Here is a 16,032-nt window from a genome sequence, read left to right on the forward strand (position 1 = left end):
TATTTCCAAAAATTTAAATAATATCTTTGAAAATTTTAAGCTGAAAGCATTGCTAGACATCGAGCATTATCTGCTAAAATAAATCGAGAAGCTCCTATAAAGTGCAGCAATGAAGAACTAAAAAGCTTATCATAAAGCCATAATGAAACTAAACATGTCCTATATGGCAAAAAGAGAAAAAATTCAATGGCATCTTTGTGCTACTGAGAGAATTGTACAAAGACTTTCTGCTTTTTATTTTGCTCTTTGGCCCTATGTAAAAGTTGCCACAGAAATTGCTTTGTGCTCAGCAAAACCCAATTCCAGTGACTGGAATCACTGAAGGTCGAAAGGTAAAAACCACCTGCTGTGTCAAATTTTACAACTCAGAAATTTCTTCTGCACTCAGCATTTATGTGTTGGTTTCTTTTGTGAAACATGCATTTCACTTTCAAAAAAAAAAAGATCTATTTTTGATTAACTTGCACTGTCATTTGGATTTGAGCACAGAACTAAGGGATCTGAAAAAGTGAAAGTTAAAAAAAAATTATATGCAGATAAATAAACTTACAATCCCAAAATAGCAACATATATGCTAACCTTGACTTTTTATTTTACAAATACATTTAAAAAGCAGATATTGCATGGAGGAAATATAGAAACGATGATATATATGACATGACCTATAAGAGAACATATAATTTAAATAAGCAAACAAGAACATTATGAAAATTGCATTACATAAACTTTATTAAAAAAAACATAATCAGTATTGGAAAACATCAAAAGGAAAATAAACAAAATTTAAAATTCATCTCCCAGCAAAGGAAAATCCAGGACCAGAAGGGTTCACTGCTGAATTCTACCAGACATTTAAAAAAGAACTACCTGCACTTCTTCTCAAGTTATTCAAAATAATTGAAAGGGAGGATATCCTCCCAAGTTTTTTCTATGAAGCCAGCAAGACCTTAATTCATAAACCTGAAAAAGATACAACAGGGAAAGAGAATTACAGACCAATTTCCTTGATGAACATAGATGCAAAAAGCCTCAACAAAATTTTAGCCAACTGAATACAACTACACATCAGAAAGAAAATTCACCCAGACCAAGTGGGATCTTTCCCTGGTATGCAGGGATGGTTCAATGTTCACAAATCAATCAATTTGATATACCACACTAACAAATTGCAGAAGAAAAAACAAATGATTATCTCATTAGATGCAGAGAAAGCATTTGACGAAATTCAACACCCTTTCATGATGAAAACTCTAAGCAAATTAGGTATAGAAGGAACATTCCTCAATACAATCAAAGCAATTTATGAAAAACCCATGGCCAGCATCACATTGAATGGGGAAAAGTTGGAAGCATTTCTACTGAGATCTAGTACCAGACAGGGATGCCCACTCTCACCATTGCTATTCAATGCAGTACTGGAAGTTTTAGCCAGAGCCATTAGGAAAAAAAAAAAAAAAAAAAAAAATATATCAAAGGGATTCAAATTAGGAAAGAGGAGGTCAAACTATCCTTATTTGCAGATGATGTGATTCTATATGTAGGGGATCCAAAAGGCTTCACTAAGAGACTATTGGAACTCATAGAAGAGTTTGGTAAAATAGCAGGATATAAAATCAATACAGAAAAATCAACAGCCTCTGTATACACAGACAATGCCATGGCTGAGAAAGATCTAAGATCAATCTCATTCACAATAACTACAAAAAAAAAAATACCTTGGAATAAATTTAACCAAGGATGTCAAAGTATCTATGATGAGAATTACAAAACATTAGGAAAGAAACAGAAGAAGATACAAAAAAATGGAAAAATCTTCCATGTTCATGGATTAGAAGAATCAATTATCATCAAAATGTCCATTCTTCCAAAAGTAATTTACAGATTCAATGAGATACTAGTCAAAATATCAAAGACATTCTTCTCAGGTATAGAAAAAATGATGCTAAAATTCATATGGAAACACAGGAGACCTCAAATACTAAAACAATCTTACACAACAGAAACAAAGCCAGAGGCATAACAATACCAGATTTCAAGACATAGTACAATGCAGTTCTAATCAAAATAGCCTGGTACTGGTACTAAAACAGATAGATAGACCAATGGAACAGAAGAGAAACACAAGAAATCAATCCAAACTCTATAACCAACTTACATTTGACCAAGGAGCTAAAACCAATCCCTGAAGCAAGGACAGTCTCTTCAACAAATGGTGCTGTGAAAACTGGATTTCCTCAATAGAAGTATGAAGCAAGACCTCTACCTTACACCTTACACAAAAATGCAGTCAAAATGGATTAAAAACCTAAATCTATGAACTGATACCATCAAATTATTAAAGAACATTGAGGAAACCCTGCATGACATTGGTACAGGCAAAGACTTGGAAAAGACCCTAGAGGCACAAGCAATCGAAGACAAAATTAACACATGGGATTACATCAAATTGAGAAGCTTCTGTACTGCAAAAGAAGCACTCAGGAAAGTGAAGAGGCAACCAACAGAATCAGAGAAATTATTTGCAAACTATGCAACTGATAAAAGATTAATAGCCAGAATATATAAAGACATCAAGAAACTCCACAACAAAACAAATGAACCAGTGGAGAAATGGGCAAAAGACTTAAACAGACATTTTTCAAAAGAGGAATTCCAAATGGCCAACATACACATGAAAAAATGTCCAGGATCACTAGCCATCATGGAAATGCAAATCAAAACCACAAAAAGGTTTCACCTCACCCCAGTTAGAATGGCTTTCATACAGAAATCAACAAACAACAAATGCTGGCAAGGATGTGGGGGGAAAGGTATCCTAATCCACTGTTGGTGGGAATACAAACTGGTAAAGCTAGTAGACAGTTTGAAGACACCTCATACAGACCTACCATATGACCCCACCATCCCACTCCTGGGAATTTACCCAAGGGAAATGAAATAAGCAAATAAAAGAGTTATCTGCACCTCCATGTTTATTGCAGGTCAGTTCACAAAAGCTAAGACATGGAATCAACCTAAACGTCCGTCAACTGAAGACTGGATAAAGAAATTATGGGATATGTACTCTATGGACTACTAAACAATGGTAAAAAAAAATAAATAAACCCTGTCATTTGCAACAAAACAGATGAATCTGGGAAACTATCATACTTAGTGAAATAAGCCAGTCCTAAAGGGACAAATTCCTTATGTTCTCCCTGATCTGTGATAACTAATAGAGTACCTAAAAGGCAACCTGTAGAAGTGAAATTGACCCTTTGAGAAGCAATGACTTGAACAGCCCTTAACTTGACTGTCGAGGAATAGTTTTTGGTTTTTGCTTTCTTTAATGGAGAAGTGGACTGGGAATGGGAAATGGAGGAGGAGGTGGGGTGGGAGTTGGGGTGAGAGGGCAGGTAGGCTGGGAAGAATCACTATCTTCCTAAAGTTGTACTTATGAAATTTGTGCTCACTAAAAAATTCATGAAAAAAATTCATGAGATGTTTTAAAGAACAGAGCAGGAATCTTCCTGAAATTACTTCTCTAAATCTGAAATCACAAATTTTATCAAATTTCAGTAATGAAAACTGAATATCTGATATCATTTTCAAAATATTTTATATGTTGATTAGCTCTTTGTTCTCAAATAATATAATGACAAATGGGAATTCCTAAAATAAACACTTATTTTATATATTAAGTCTTAAATGATTAAATATTATTTCCATGTTTAAGTTCCCCAGCTGGCTGGGCCTTTTATATGTCAATTTTGTCCACATATAGTACTCAATGTTTAATTTACCATTCACTGGAGTCTACTAAGAACTAAATAGTCCCAATGAAAATCAGGTTGTTAAATCAATTACATGAACTTTCAAAGGGTAGTTGAAGTCTACAGACTCACTTCTGAGAACCAGTGGAAGGTTCTATGAGTTCTCTATAAATTTTTTACTTATTCATACTGCATGTCTAACACTTGCCACATTGCTGGCAATCAAGTTAACTGGTAACAAATTAATTAATTGAGCTTAAATATTTGTGACATATATTTCCCATATCCTTTCAAGTCTTCAATTTATTTCCAGGTTTATATCTGGTCTGAATAGGTAAAACTGATCTGGATGTCAAGTGACTGAGGTGCTAACTATCATGTTCGTTTTTTAATATTTCACACTAAGGTTAAACCCATTTTATTTGTAAATGTTTTTAACTGAAAAAATGCCAGATATTTTATTGCAATATCAACTTCTCTCTCTTCATGAAATTTAGTAGCAAATATTTAACACAACTCAAACATAAATTACAAAGGAATTTGGTTGATTTTTTTTCCATGTATAAAAAACTACGTTGTGTTTTAGAAGGCTCATCAGTTGGAAATCAGGGGTGTACAGGAAGTAAAGGAGGGCCATGAAATAGACTTCAATATACTTTAAGATCCCTTAATATATAAAATAAAAACAATTAAGTTTGACATCTTTCATTTGAATTGTTTCTATATCTTCCTGGGGTGATAAAATGGTTCACTGCATTTCAGAGCAAATGTGGATGTTTTTGTTTGATTTGGATTTTTTTTAAGATTTATTCATTTATTCATTTATTTGAAAGGCACAGTGATAGATGGAGAGACAGAGATAAAGACAAATCTCCCTTCTGATGGTTCACTCCCCAGATGGTTGCAACAGCGGAGGCTAGATCAGGTCAAAACTTCATCCAGATCTCCCATATAGTTTCCAAGAATCCAAGTTCTTGGGTCATCATGTACTACTTCCCAATTGCATTAGCAGGAATTTGGATCAGAAGTAAAGCTATCAGTGGGGCTGGTGTTGTGGTGTTGCAGGTAAAGCTGCCGCCTGTGGTGCCGGCATCCTATATGGGTGCTGGTTCCAGTCTCAGCTGCTCCATTTGCATCCAGCTCTCTAATATGTGCTGGGAAAACAGTGGAAGATGGTCCATGTATTTAGATCCCTGCACCAGTGTGGAAAACCCGGAAGAGGCTCCTGGCTCCTAGCTTGGGATTGGCTCAGCTCCAGTGAACCATCTGCTGGTTCACTCTCTCTGCCTCTGCTTCTCTGTAACTCTGCCTTTCAAATAAGTAAATAAATCTTTAAAAACAAACAAACAAACAAAAAAACAGAAACATAGTTGCTGGGACTCCAGTAAGGCATTCCAATATGAGACGCTGGCATCCCAAGTGGCAGTTATAACCTGCTGCACCACAACGTCAGCTCCAAAGCAAATGTGTCTGATGTGAAGGGAATCCCAGGGTTGGTCACTTCCCTGCTTCTATGAATACTACATGTGTTTGTAAAAAACCAATCTTGTGGGAAGGGAAAGGACACAATGTCCTAGAGAAGCTTTCTCTAAAACAAAAATGAAACCAAAAAAACCTAAAATGATGTATTTCATAAAATGAATACTTAACCTCCCCTAGTGTATTCCTTTTCTCAGAATTTTTTATAAAGCAATCTCTCACAAAATGGCACTAGAAACACAAACAACTTATTTAATGGAATCAAGACATCTAGAAAAAAGTACATAACCAACATTAAAAATGGCTCCAGTGATGTTTCTTCAAAATGACTAGACAGGCCATTTTGTAGCATCCCCAGAGGTCAAGCCATAAGAGGATTTCCTGAAGAATAATTAAATGTCACCCACTTTATCCAGGATATAAATAGCTTACCATTTCAATCAATCTTATACATAATTTTGTTAACTCAATTTTTTCACTGTTCATGATTATCTCAACTTGATAAATAGAGAAATTGAATGTTTCTGTCCTTGGGTCAAAAATACCAGTAAACAAATGAATACGCCCACTCTCTTGTTGTATTATTAAACCCATCCAATGACTGCACTCCAGGTGTAGGTCTTTAAAGACTCCTCTTGTCAATCTGGCAGGAGCCAGGCACTTTTAGAGTCAACTATTCTGATACAAGAATCTAATGTTAAATTTGAGATAGAATAGACATAACAAGAAATTCACTTTTTAAAGTATATGATACAGTAGTTTTAGTGTAGCCACAAGGTAGTAAAACCATTATAACTATTCACTTTCACGTCACTTTCATAAACTCAAAGAAGAAACAAATTCTCAATAGCAGTCACTCCCTATTCCATCTTCTCCCAGCCCCTGGCAATCACTCATCAAGTGCCCCTATAAATTTGTCTATCTGGAAACCAGAATCAATTTCTTAGTATTCATTTGAAAGGTAGAATTACAGAAAGAGAAGAAAACATACAGAGAAAAAGGGAGAGAGTGAAAGAGATCTAAATCTGCTGGTTCACTCCCTAAGTGGTCACAATAGCCAAGGCTCAACTAGGCCAAAGCCAAGAGCCTAGAGCTTCATCAGGTGTCCTATGTGGATGCCGGGGGCTTAACTACTTGGACCATTTTCCTCTGCTCTCCCAGGTACAGCAGCAGGGAGTTGGACTGGAAGTGGGGCACCCAGGAACTGAAACAGTGACAGCTATATGAGATGCTGATTGCAATCATACGCTTAACCTGATGAGCCACAATGCTAAAAGCTCCAAATTCAATTTTTAAAAAGAAGGTTTTCATTGGTTTACTGGAATATTTGGTGCTGCTCTGTTTTATTATTAAAAATTGGGGCAGGCATTGTGATACAGCAGAGTAAGTCACCACTTAAAGAGACTCACATCCCATATTGGAGTACCTGGTTGGAATACCAGCTACTCCACACTTCAATCCAACTTCCTGATAATGCATGTGAGAAGCAACAGATGATGGCCCAAGCATCTGAATTCTTACCACCTATGTGGGAGACCCAGCTTTGGCTAATGCAGACACTTGGGTGGTGAACCAGCAAATAAAAGATAACTATCTTTCTTTCTCTCTCTCTCTCTCTCTCTCTCTCTCTCTCCCCTTTCATATAAATACATAAATCTTAAAAAGAAATCTAACCAGTACAGAAAACGGCACTTCCCCGATTTCTGTCAAAGTATTATTACTTAGGACTTAGTTTCCCAAATTTCATTATTTTAATGAGTTTATTCATGCTAAAAAGGAACCTTTTTGAAAGACTCATACTATTTTCTCATAGGAAACACATTAGACTGATTATGATTTATAGTTAAAACAAATAATTTACATTTGAAAAATGTCCTTAAGAAATATATGAAGGCTTCTGGAAAACATTCAAATATTAGGTATATTAATATAACTGCTCAATTTTGTGAAAAAGAATCAAATCTAAACTTGATCTTAATAATATGAAGAATGAAAATTCAGTTTTTTAAACTATATTTAATTTAAAAGAAATTTATTCTTTGAAAATTCAGTTTTCTAAACTATATTTAATTTAAAAGAAATTCACTTTCTTTGAAAATTCAGTTTTCTAAACTATATTTAATTTAAAATAAATTTACTTTCTTTGTAATAGAATAGTGATGTAGCATTAAAACAAAAACATTCTTAGTAGTAAATTGCTTCATTGATTAACTTTATTGATAAACCATGTTTCTAACATCTTCTGGATTCACTGTGGCAATAATGCACAGAGTTTCAATACAGGAAGCAATAACAATATATTATTTTCCCATAGTCTTAAGGTAGTGTTGTATACACAGAGGGACAACTGTGAGATTTCAATGTGATAAAAACAACCAACCTTTGTAACTACTTGGATATAAAAGATCAGGAAAATTTCATGCTTTCTTGTTTGAATGACTGATAATTCAAGACAAAATTTACCCACAAGAGATGGAGGAGGAATTAAGAGATTAGCAAAAAAGGATGATGAGGGGCTGGGTCAAGCATTGTGGCACTGAGTTAAGCTGCCCACTTGGGATACTCACATCCCATATTAGAGTGACAGTTTGAGTTCTGGCTATTCTGCTTCTTACCTAGCTTCCTAATATGCCTGGGAAGTGGCCAATGATGGCTCAAGTACTTGAGTCCTTGCTACTCATGTAGAGACCCACATGAAGCCTCTCTTTCACTCTCTTTCTCTCTCTCTGCCTTCTTCCTTCCCTCCATCTTTCCCCCTACTTCCACCTCTTCCCTCTCCCCATGCATCTCTGTCACTTTCAAATATATAAATAATTACTTTCAAATAAAAAAGGATAAAGGGTCTTGAGCATATTGACCCAGAGCTATTTAACCCCTGGAGTCTCGAAAAAATATTTAGAAGCAGTCTGTGTAATAGTGGTAGATAGAAGAAATTCTGGTTGAAATCACCCCAAGTATTTAATAACAGAACAAAATGGCTAGAGTTAAAACTGACAAGGAAGCTGGAAAACGGTGTGTGTGTGGGGGGGGGGGGGATAGTCAAATGGAGACCTGACAGCTACTGAGCATAATTTAAATATTATATATTGTATTCCTAAATTATAATACCACATAGTATAGAAAACTGAGAGGCCAGGGAAATGAGAGAAACAGCAAACAATTGTGGGTCTTGATATTCTACATCAACTTGAGTCAAAGAGGGTCAGGTAATCAGCTGTCAACTGCTACTGTCAGGGTCCAGTACTGTCATGTAGCAGGTAAAGCCACTGCCTTCAGCATCAGTTCAAATCCCAGTTGCTCCTCCTCCAATCCAGCTTCCTGCTGATATACCTGGGAAAGCAGCAGAGGATGGTCCAGGTGCTTGGAACCCTGCATCCACATGGGAGACGCATCAGAAGCTCCTGGCTCCTGGTTTAGCCTGACCCAGGCCCAGCCATTGCAGACACATGGGGAATGAACCAGACGATGGAAGATTCCCTCTCTCTCTCTCTCTCTCTCTCTCTCTCTCTCTTTGTAACTCTGCCTTTCAAATAAATAAATAAATATTAAAAAAAAAACATGATCAGAAACAGAGAAACTGAAATAGAGACTAGAAATTTTAAAAAAATGATGCTGTCAGGTAGAATGGAGGATTATCATTAGAATTAATAAAAAGCTTGCTGGCCAAGCTCCGGAGAGTTGTTTCAGTAGAATGGAAAGGGAAAATGCCTAATAGGAGAGCATTTAGGGATGATGTCAAAGTCAACAAAAACAAAGAAAGCCTAAGGAAAAGTTCCAGACTAAAGGTTACTAAAGAAACATGATAGCTAAATGGAACATATAATTCTAGATTACAGTGAGAAAATTGACAAAATTTTAATGTAAGCTATATACTGGATAATTATGCTGTATAATTTTCTCACTTGCTTTTAGGAAATATGTACAAAAGTGTTAGGTATAAGGAGCACAGTGTCTACAACTCACTCTTAAGTGACTCAGTCAAAACAAAGCATTATTTGTGTGTGGGGATAGAATGGATGGATGGATAGATGGATGGACAGACAGATGGGTAGATAAAATAAAAAAGTGACTAGAACAAAATGCGAATCTCCCTGTAAAATATTGGAGTTTCTTGTACTATTCTTTTAACCTTCATCTAAAATAAAAATAGATCAAAAAATTGTTCTAAAAGAAAAGGAGGGAGGCAGTAAAGAGGGAAGGCAAGCAGAAAAAGCACATAGTGGAACTCTTGCAAAATAATTCTCTTTCTTATAAAGGAGGCAAATGATGTGAGCTTGTAGCCGGTGGGAAAAGTAATGTCAAGATAAGGGGATTTTTTTTCCTTTCCATAACTGACAAAAATACAGAATATTGGCATGTTGGTGAGAATATTCCAGTAGGAAAAAAAAATGTTGAATAGAAGAGAAAAGGGGGAAATTGTTGGCATGCTGTCCTTCCATAAGGGGAAATCTGGATGAAAATGGAGATTGGCTTTCCTAGAATAGGAAGCATTCATCTTTGCTAAAGGTAGAAAAGTAAAGTATGGAAATACAATTGCTGTAATGTAGAAAACAGGAATGAAGGATGCCTAACCCCACCCAAGGCATGGGGGTTCCTGAAAAAGCACCTCATTGAAACTTAAAAGACTTCAGGGGAGGGGGTGTTTTCAAATAATAATCAGGTTTCAGAACAAGAGTGTGAAAAAAAAACTCAGAGAATATACTAAAGAAATGGCAGAACTTGGTCTAAGGAGATGCAGAGAGGCATGGAAAATCAAATCAAATTATTGGATACTGAGATAGCAAAAGACAAGTGATCTCGAGACTTGACTTCTTGGATTAATGAAATAACAAGGGACACAAGGCACAGTGTGCTCAATTCTGACTGCTTCCTGAAGAAAAATGGGTAGCCGGTTCAAGACAGACGCATAGGTCCACCGGTTGACTTTGCTTTCCTGCAGCTGCCTATCTTATGACAACAAGGGCAGAGAGAAGGTCTTTGACTAATGAGTCTTCTTGGGACCTAAAACACCAAATGAGGCAAAGGCTACTTCTTTCTTAAGCAGGCAGTGTGGCCAGTATAGAAGGGGTCTCATGTGAAGCAAGAAGTCAGAAGCAGCCTCTTGTTTTGTGGATATGAACGTACGGCAGCCACTGTAGTGGCTGGGGGGTGGTTGCCTCTTCTCCAGCTGTGGGGATGGTGGCTATGGGATCATCTCAGTAAATGACATCAGCATCTAGGCTAAAACATGAAAGGAGGCAGTTGTAGATATGTTGGTGTAACCTTGATTTTCTCTGTAGAGTAAGAAACAGTCATTTGGAAAGACAGAGTGAGGATAGATTGGGAGACAAAGAGAAACAAAGAGAGTAATGAGGATTTTTTTTTTTTTTTTTGATCTCAAGGGAGAATCAAGAGTGTTTAGACAAAGCCACTAAAGGGAACATGAAAGACTGATGGACAAATACATGGAAGAATTATAGAACAGAGCTGAGGGATCCCCTTATGTTGGAATTCACAAATATGACAGTATATATATGGTCCTGGATTTGTTGAACTATACTCTTCAACACAAACTACTACACAAACTACTAAAATTTGTGCATCTGAAAAGCTGAATTATTTGCCATCTCTGAAAACCACAGAAATGTCTCACATTATAGGGATTAACTCAAACTGCTCAGAATAGTTTGTCCAACCTCTGTATGGATAAATATCTTAGTAAAAGTACTTTTGTGAAAGAATAAAAACTGAGCTGTAACTGTAGACTACAGTGTAATTTTGGTGAGTTCACTATCTTTCTTCACTTCAATAACCAACGAGCAAATCTGTTTCACCAGTTGTTATTTTACATAGCCATTAGACAGTATGACTTGAATTATTCAACAACTCCAAACTCTGAATTCATGTTTTTTAATGTTTATTTAATTATTTATATGAAAGGCAAGGTGACATAGAAAGGAGAGATCAAGAGAAAGACCTTCCATCCACTGGTTCACTCCCCAGATGGCAACAAGAGTCAGATCTGGGCCAAGACAAAGACAGAAATCAGAAATTTCATCCTGGTCTCCTACATGAATGGCAAGGGCCTAAGCACTTAGGCCACATTTCGCTACTATCACAGTCACACTAGCAGGAAGCTGCATCAGAAACATAGTAGCTGAAACTCAAAACTGGCACTCTCATATGGGATGCTGGTGTCCCACAAAAGCCTTTGGCTTAAACCAATGTATCACAATGGTGGCCCTTGAATTCATATTTTTAAATTTCATTTGAAAAGAAGTTAGGGGCCGGCGCTGCTGGTAAAACCGCCACCTGTGGTGCTGACATCCCATATGGATGCTGGTTCAAGTCCCAGCTGCTCCACTTCCCATCCAGCTCTCTGCTATGGCCTGGGAGGGCAGTGGAGGATGGCTCAAGTCCTTGGGCCCCTGCACTCGAATGGGAGACCTGGAGGAGGCTCCTGGCTCCTGGCTTCTGATTGGCACAACTCCGGCCGTTGCGGCCAACTGGGGAGTGAACCAGCGGATGGAAGAGGAACAAACTCCCTCTGTCTCTCCTTCACTCTCTGTGTAGCTCTTTCAAATAAATAAATTAATTAAAAAAAAAAAAAGAAAAGAAGTTAGTGTTCATTTTTTGTTACATTATTTTGCATTCTGCTGCACACATTTTTACTTAGGGTTCTTTCTCAACAAATATCTGAACTAATGAGTATTCCTATTCTTTTTTACCAGATTCTTTATATTTCTAAAGTTTTGTTTCATTCTTTTTTAACACAATAAAGCATTTCTCAGAAAACATTTAGATAAAATATCATGCAGTTAGAAAAGTAAAATCTGCATTGCAGATCAAAAACAATGCCATTTTAAGCATAAAAGGTGGTAGCAGGAATACAATTTACAATGTTTTGATTTAATGCCATACAGAATTTTCACAGAATAGAAAGTAGATTGGAATTCATGAAGATATTTTCATCAGTTTGGAAAGAATGTCATTCTTACTCACTGAAATTTAATCAGACTACTTGAGACTGAGATAGAAATATAAAGCTGATATTAATTTTATTTTTTCCATTTATGCTGAATGTAAAATTCCTTAGAAAATTTTACATTGACTCTACATGGTAAGGATACCTGTTTTTATATACTTATTTTTAAGATGAATATGTGATTCTGAAAAAACATTGGAATGCAAATAATGCCTTAAAGTGATATATTATTCTTCCCATGAAAGAGAAACTGAACTTGAAAAGTGCTGGCCAGAAGCATAAGTTATATTAAATTTTAGTGGAAAAAATCATGGAAATATATTCATCAAACATTAATAAATTATGATGTACAAATTAGTTTTATGATCTTAGACTATTTTATTTTCAATATATTATATCCTTGGAATATAATTCTATAATGTTTCTATAGTTAAATTTCAGATTTAAGCATAATATTTTAATATACTATTTTACCATCTCTGTTCCCTTTTATGGTCATCCTTTACCACTAAAAAATGCATGGATATTTTACTACTTCTGTCTCCTTCTCCCCTCTCTCCTCTTCCTCTTTCAAATAAAATAAACAAATCTTTTAAATATTTTAATCTGAAGGGCCATCACTGTGGCGCAGTGGGTTAACGCCCTGGCCTGAAGCACTGGCATCCCATATGGGCACCTGTTTGAGACCCAGGTGCTCCACTTCCAATCCAGCTCTCTGCTATGGCCTGGGAAAGCAGTAGAAGATGGCCCAAGTCCCTGGGCCCTTGCATCCGCATGGGAGACCTGGAAGAAGCTCTTGGCTCCTGGCTTCAGATTGGCACAGCTCCGGCCATTGTGGCCAATTGGGCAGTGAACCATCTGATGGAAGACCTCTCTCTCTCTCTCTCTCTCTCTCTCTCTCTCTGCCTCTCCTCTCTCTGTATAACTCTGACTTTCAAATAAATAAATAAACAAATCTCTTTTTTTTTTTTTTTTTTGACAGGCAGAGTGGACAGTGAGAGAGAGAGAGGGACAGAGAGAAAGGTCTTCCTTTGCCGCTGGTTCACCCTCCATTGGCCGCCGCGGCTGGCACGCTGCGGCCGGCGCACCGTGCTGATCTGATGGCAGGAGCCAGGTACTTATCCTGGTTTCCCATGGGGTGCAGGGCCCAAGCACTTGGGCCATCCTTCACTGCACTCCCTGGCCACAGCAGAGAGCTGGCCTGGAAGAGGGGCAACCGGGACAGAATCCAGCGCCCTGACCAGGACTAGAACCCAGTGTGCCGGTGCCACAGGTGGAGGATTAGCCTAGTGAGCCGCAGCACCAGCCAATAAATAAATCTTTAAAAAATTAATCTGAGACAGCATCTGTAATAAAAAGGCAAAATTGTTGTTCTAAGTTTCTTAAATATAAAATGGATAATGGTATAGTGTTTTGTTTTGTTTTCGTTTTGTTTTTTTTTTTTTTTTTTTTTTTTTTTTTTGACAGGCAGAGTGGACAGTGAGAGAGAGAGAGAGACAGAGAGAAAGGTCTTCCTTATACCGTTGGTTCACCCTCCAATGGCTGCTGCGGCCAGCATGCTGTGGCCGGCACACCGCGCTGATCCAATGGCAGGAGCCTGGTACTTATCCTGGTCTCCCAATGGTATAGTTTTACTTGAACCAAATTTATTAATTTAAGAAGAAATAAACTCTAGAGCAGTAAATTTGAAAGTAACATAGTAAATAAGCTAAAATTAGATATAAAACAGAATACTAAAAGATAACCAATCAATACTAAGGAGAAAACAAGGGAAGTGAAGAACCAGGAAAATGGCACACATAGAAAACAAATAGCAAGACAGTAAATTTATATTCAATCATATCAACAATTATAATAAGTTTAAATTACATAGTATTTTAATTAAAAGTCAGAGATCGACCTCTAGTTTCTAATCTAACACATAAGAAGCATGGAAGTCATTACTTTTTCCCACCAACTGAAAAACCAAAAGAACACTAAGTTGTACTTACATAAGAGAAATAAGTTATATTGCATTCTCCAGTAACTAAAAAGACAATGCAATGTACATTTCAAATACATTTCAAAAAAAGGACAAAGGATTTTCAGTGTTTTCACCAAAAAAAAGAATGTTGAGGTGATAGATATGCTTACTTTGATTTGAAAATTATACAATATGGGGTTGTGTCACAGGGGTAGGCTGCCACCTGAGTTGCCGGCATCCTCATGAACGCAGGTTTGGGTCCCAACTACTCTATTTCCACATCAGCTCCTTGCTAATGACCTGGGAAAGCAGCAGATCCAGGTGACAGCCCATGGAACCCATGTGGGACATACAAATGAAGCTCCTGCTCCTGACTTTGGCCTGGCCCAGTCCTGGCTGTTGCAGTCATTTGAGGAGTGAACCACTGAATGGAAGATATCTCTCTCTCTCTCTCTTCATTTACATATATATGTAAATATATATATCCCTCTCTTTAACGCTGCCTTTAAATACATACTTGAAAATTAATTACACAATGTATACATGTATTGAAATATATACAAAAAGAGAAATAGATACATCTCATAAAAAATTTTCAAATAAATCTCGTTTTAAAAGACATAAAAAAAAACTTACGCTGAAAATCAAAAACTCAGATCTGTCAGAGAATTCAAGTCACAGTGCAAACTGCTGCCCCAGAAACTGGGTAGCCGGACTAGTAGATATAGAGATTTACCATGTACCACAGCAAAAAGCTCTGTGGGACCAGTATTGGAGTAGGAAGATTAGAACTGCAATTTAAAAATCACTAAAGCCTCAAATTTGAGGAATTATCAGAGTTAAAACCTTCCAAGGATATTCAGTATTAGGAAGACCTCAAAACTTTTGTGAATTTTATTTCCAACATACCCATAAGGTTCTCCTAGTGAATATTAGGGAGAAAGCCTATCCTAGTCTTCTCAGGCTGCTATAACAAAATACCTTAGGCTGGGTAACTTATAAACAATAGAAATCATTGTTCACAGCTCTGGTAGCTGGGAAGTCTAAGATGCTGGCGCCAGCAGATTCAGTGTCTGATGAAGACTTGCTCTGTTTCAAAATGCTGCCTTCTCTCTGCAGCTTTCACATGCCAGAAGGCCAAAAGGGTTCCCTCGAGCCTCTGGTACTGAGGCCCTAAGCCCATTCATATCCCCATGACGTTATCACTCCCCAGAGGTCCTACCTCTTTGTATCATCAGATAAGAAATTAGATGTCAATACATGAATTCTAGAGGGACACAAACATTCGAACTATAACAAAGCCATGCATGCTTCCAATAGGGAGAGTAGAAAAAATAGCCATTTTTGAAATATAATCAGAACATTCCATTCTTTACAAGGTCTGTCTCAAGAGGAACTATTTACCAGAGCCTAAAAGGAAGAGAAATGTCCAACTCCAGGTCCTCTAGCCATCTTGTCCTACCTAAGGGGAAGGAGAGGAGGGACTCAGAAACTCCTGTGAAGGTCACAGCCCAGGGACTCTAGCTCACTAAAAGACTGAAAGCAATTCACAGGACTACATGACCTCTCCCTCTATACCTTACCATCACAGCACTAATAGACTATTTACTTGTATGCTGAGGTTTCAAAAAATATATATAATGTATACTAAAAGAAAGAAAACACAATTTAAAAAGATAGTGTAAGCTGGCACCGAGGCTCACTAGGCTAATCCTCTGCCTTGCGGCTCCGGCGCACCGGGTTCTAGTCCTGGTCGGGGCGCCGGATTCTGTCCCGGTTGCCCCTCTTCCAGGCCAGCTCTCTGCTGTGGCCAGGGAGTGCAGTGGAGGATGGCCCAAGTGCTTGGGCCCTGCACCCCATGGGAGACCAGGAGA

The sequence above is a fragment of the Oryctolagus cuniculus genome, chromosome 2, assembly GCF_051225735.1.
Source record: "Oryctolagus cuniculus isolate XC-2025 breed Fujian yellow rabbit chromosome 2, ASM5122573v1, whole genome shotgun sequence".
Classification (NCBI taxonomy): domain Eukaryota; kingdom Metazoa; phylum Chordata; class Mammalia; order Lagomorpha; family Leporidae; genus Oryctolagus; species Oryctolagus cuniculus.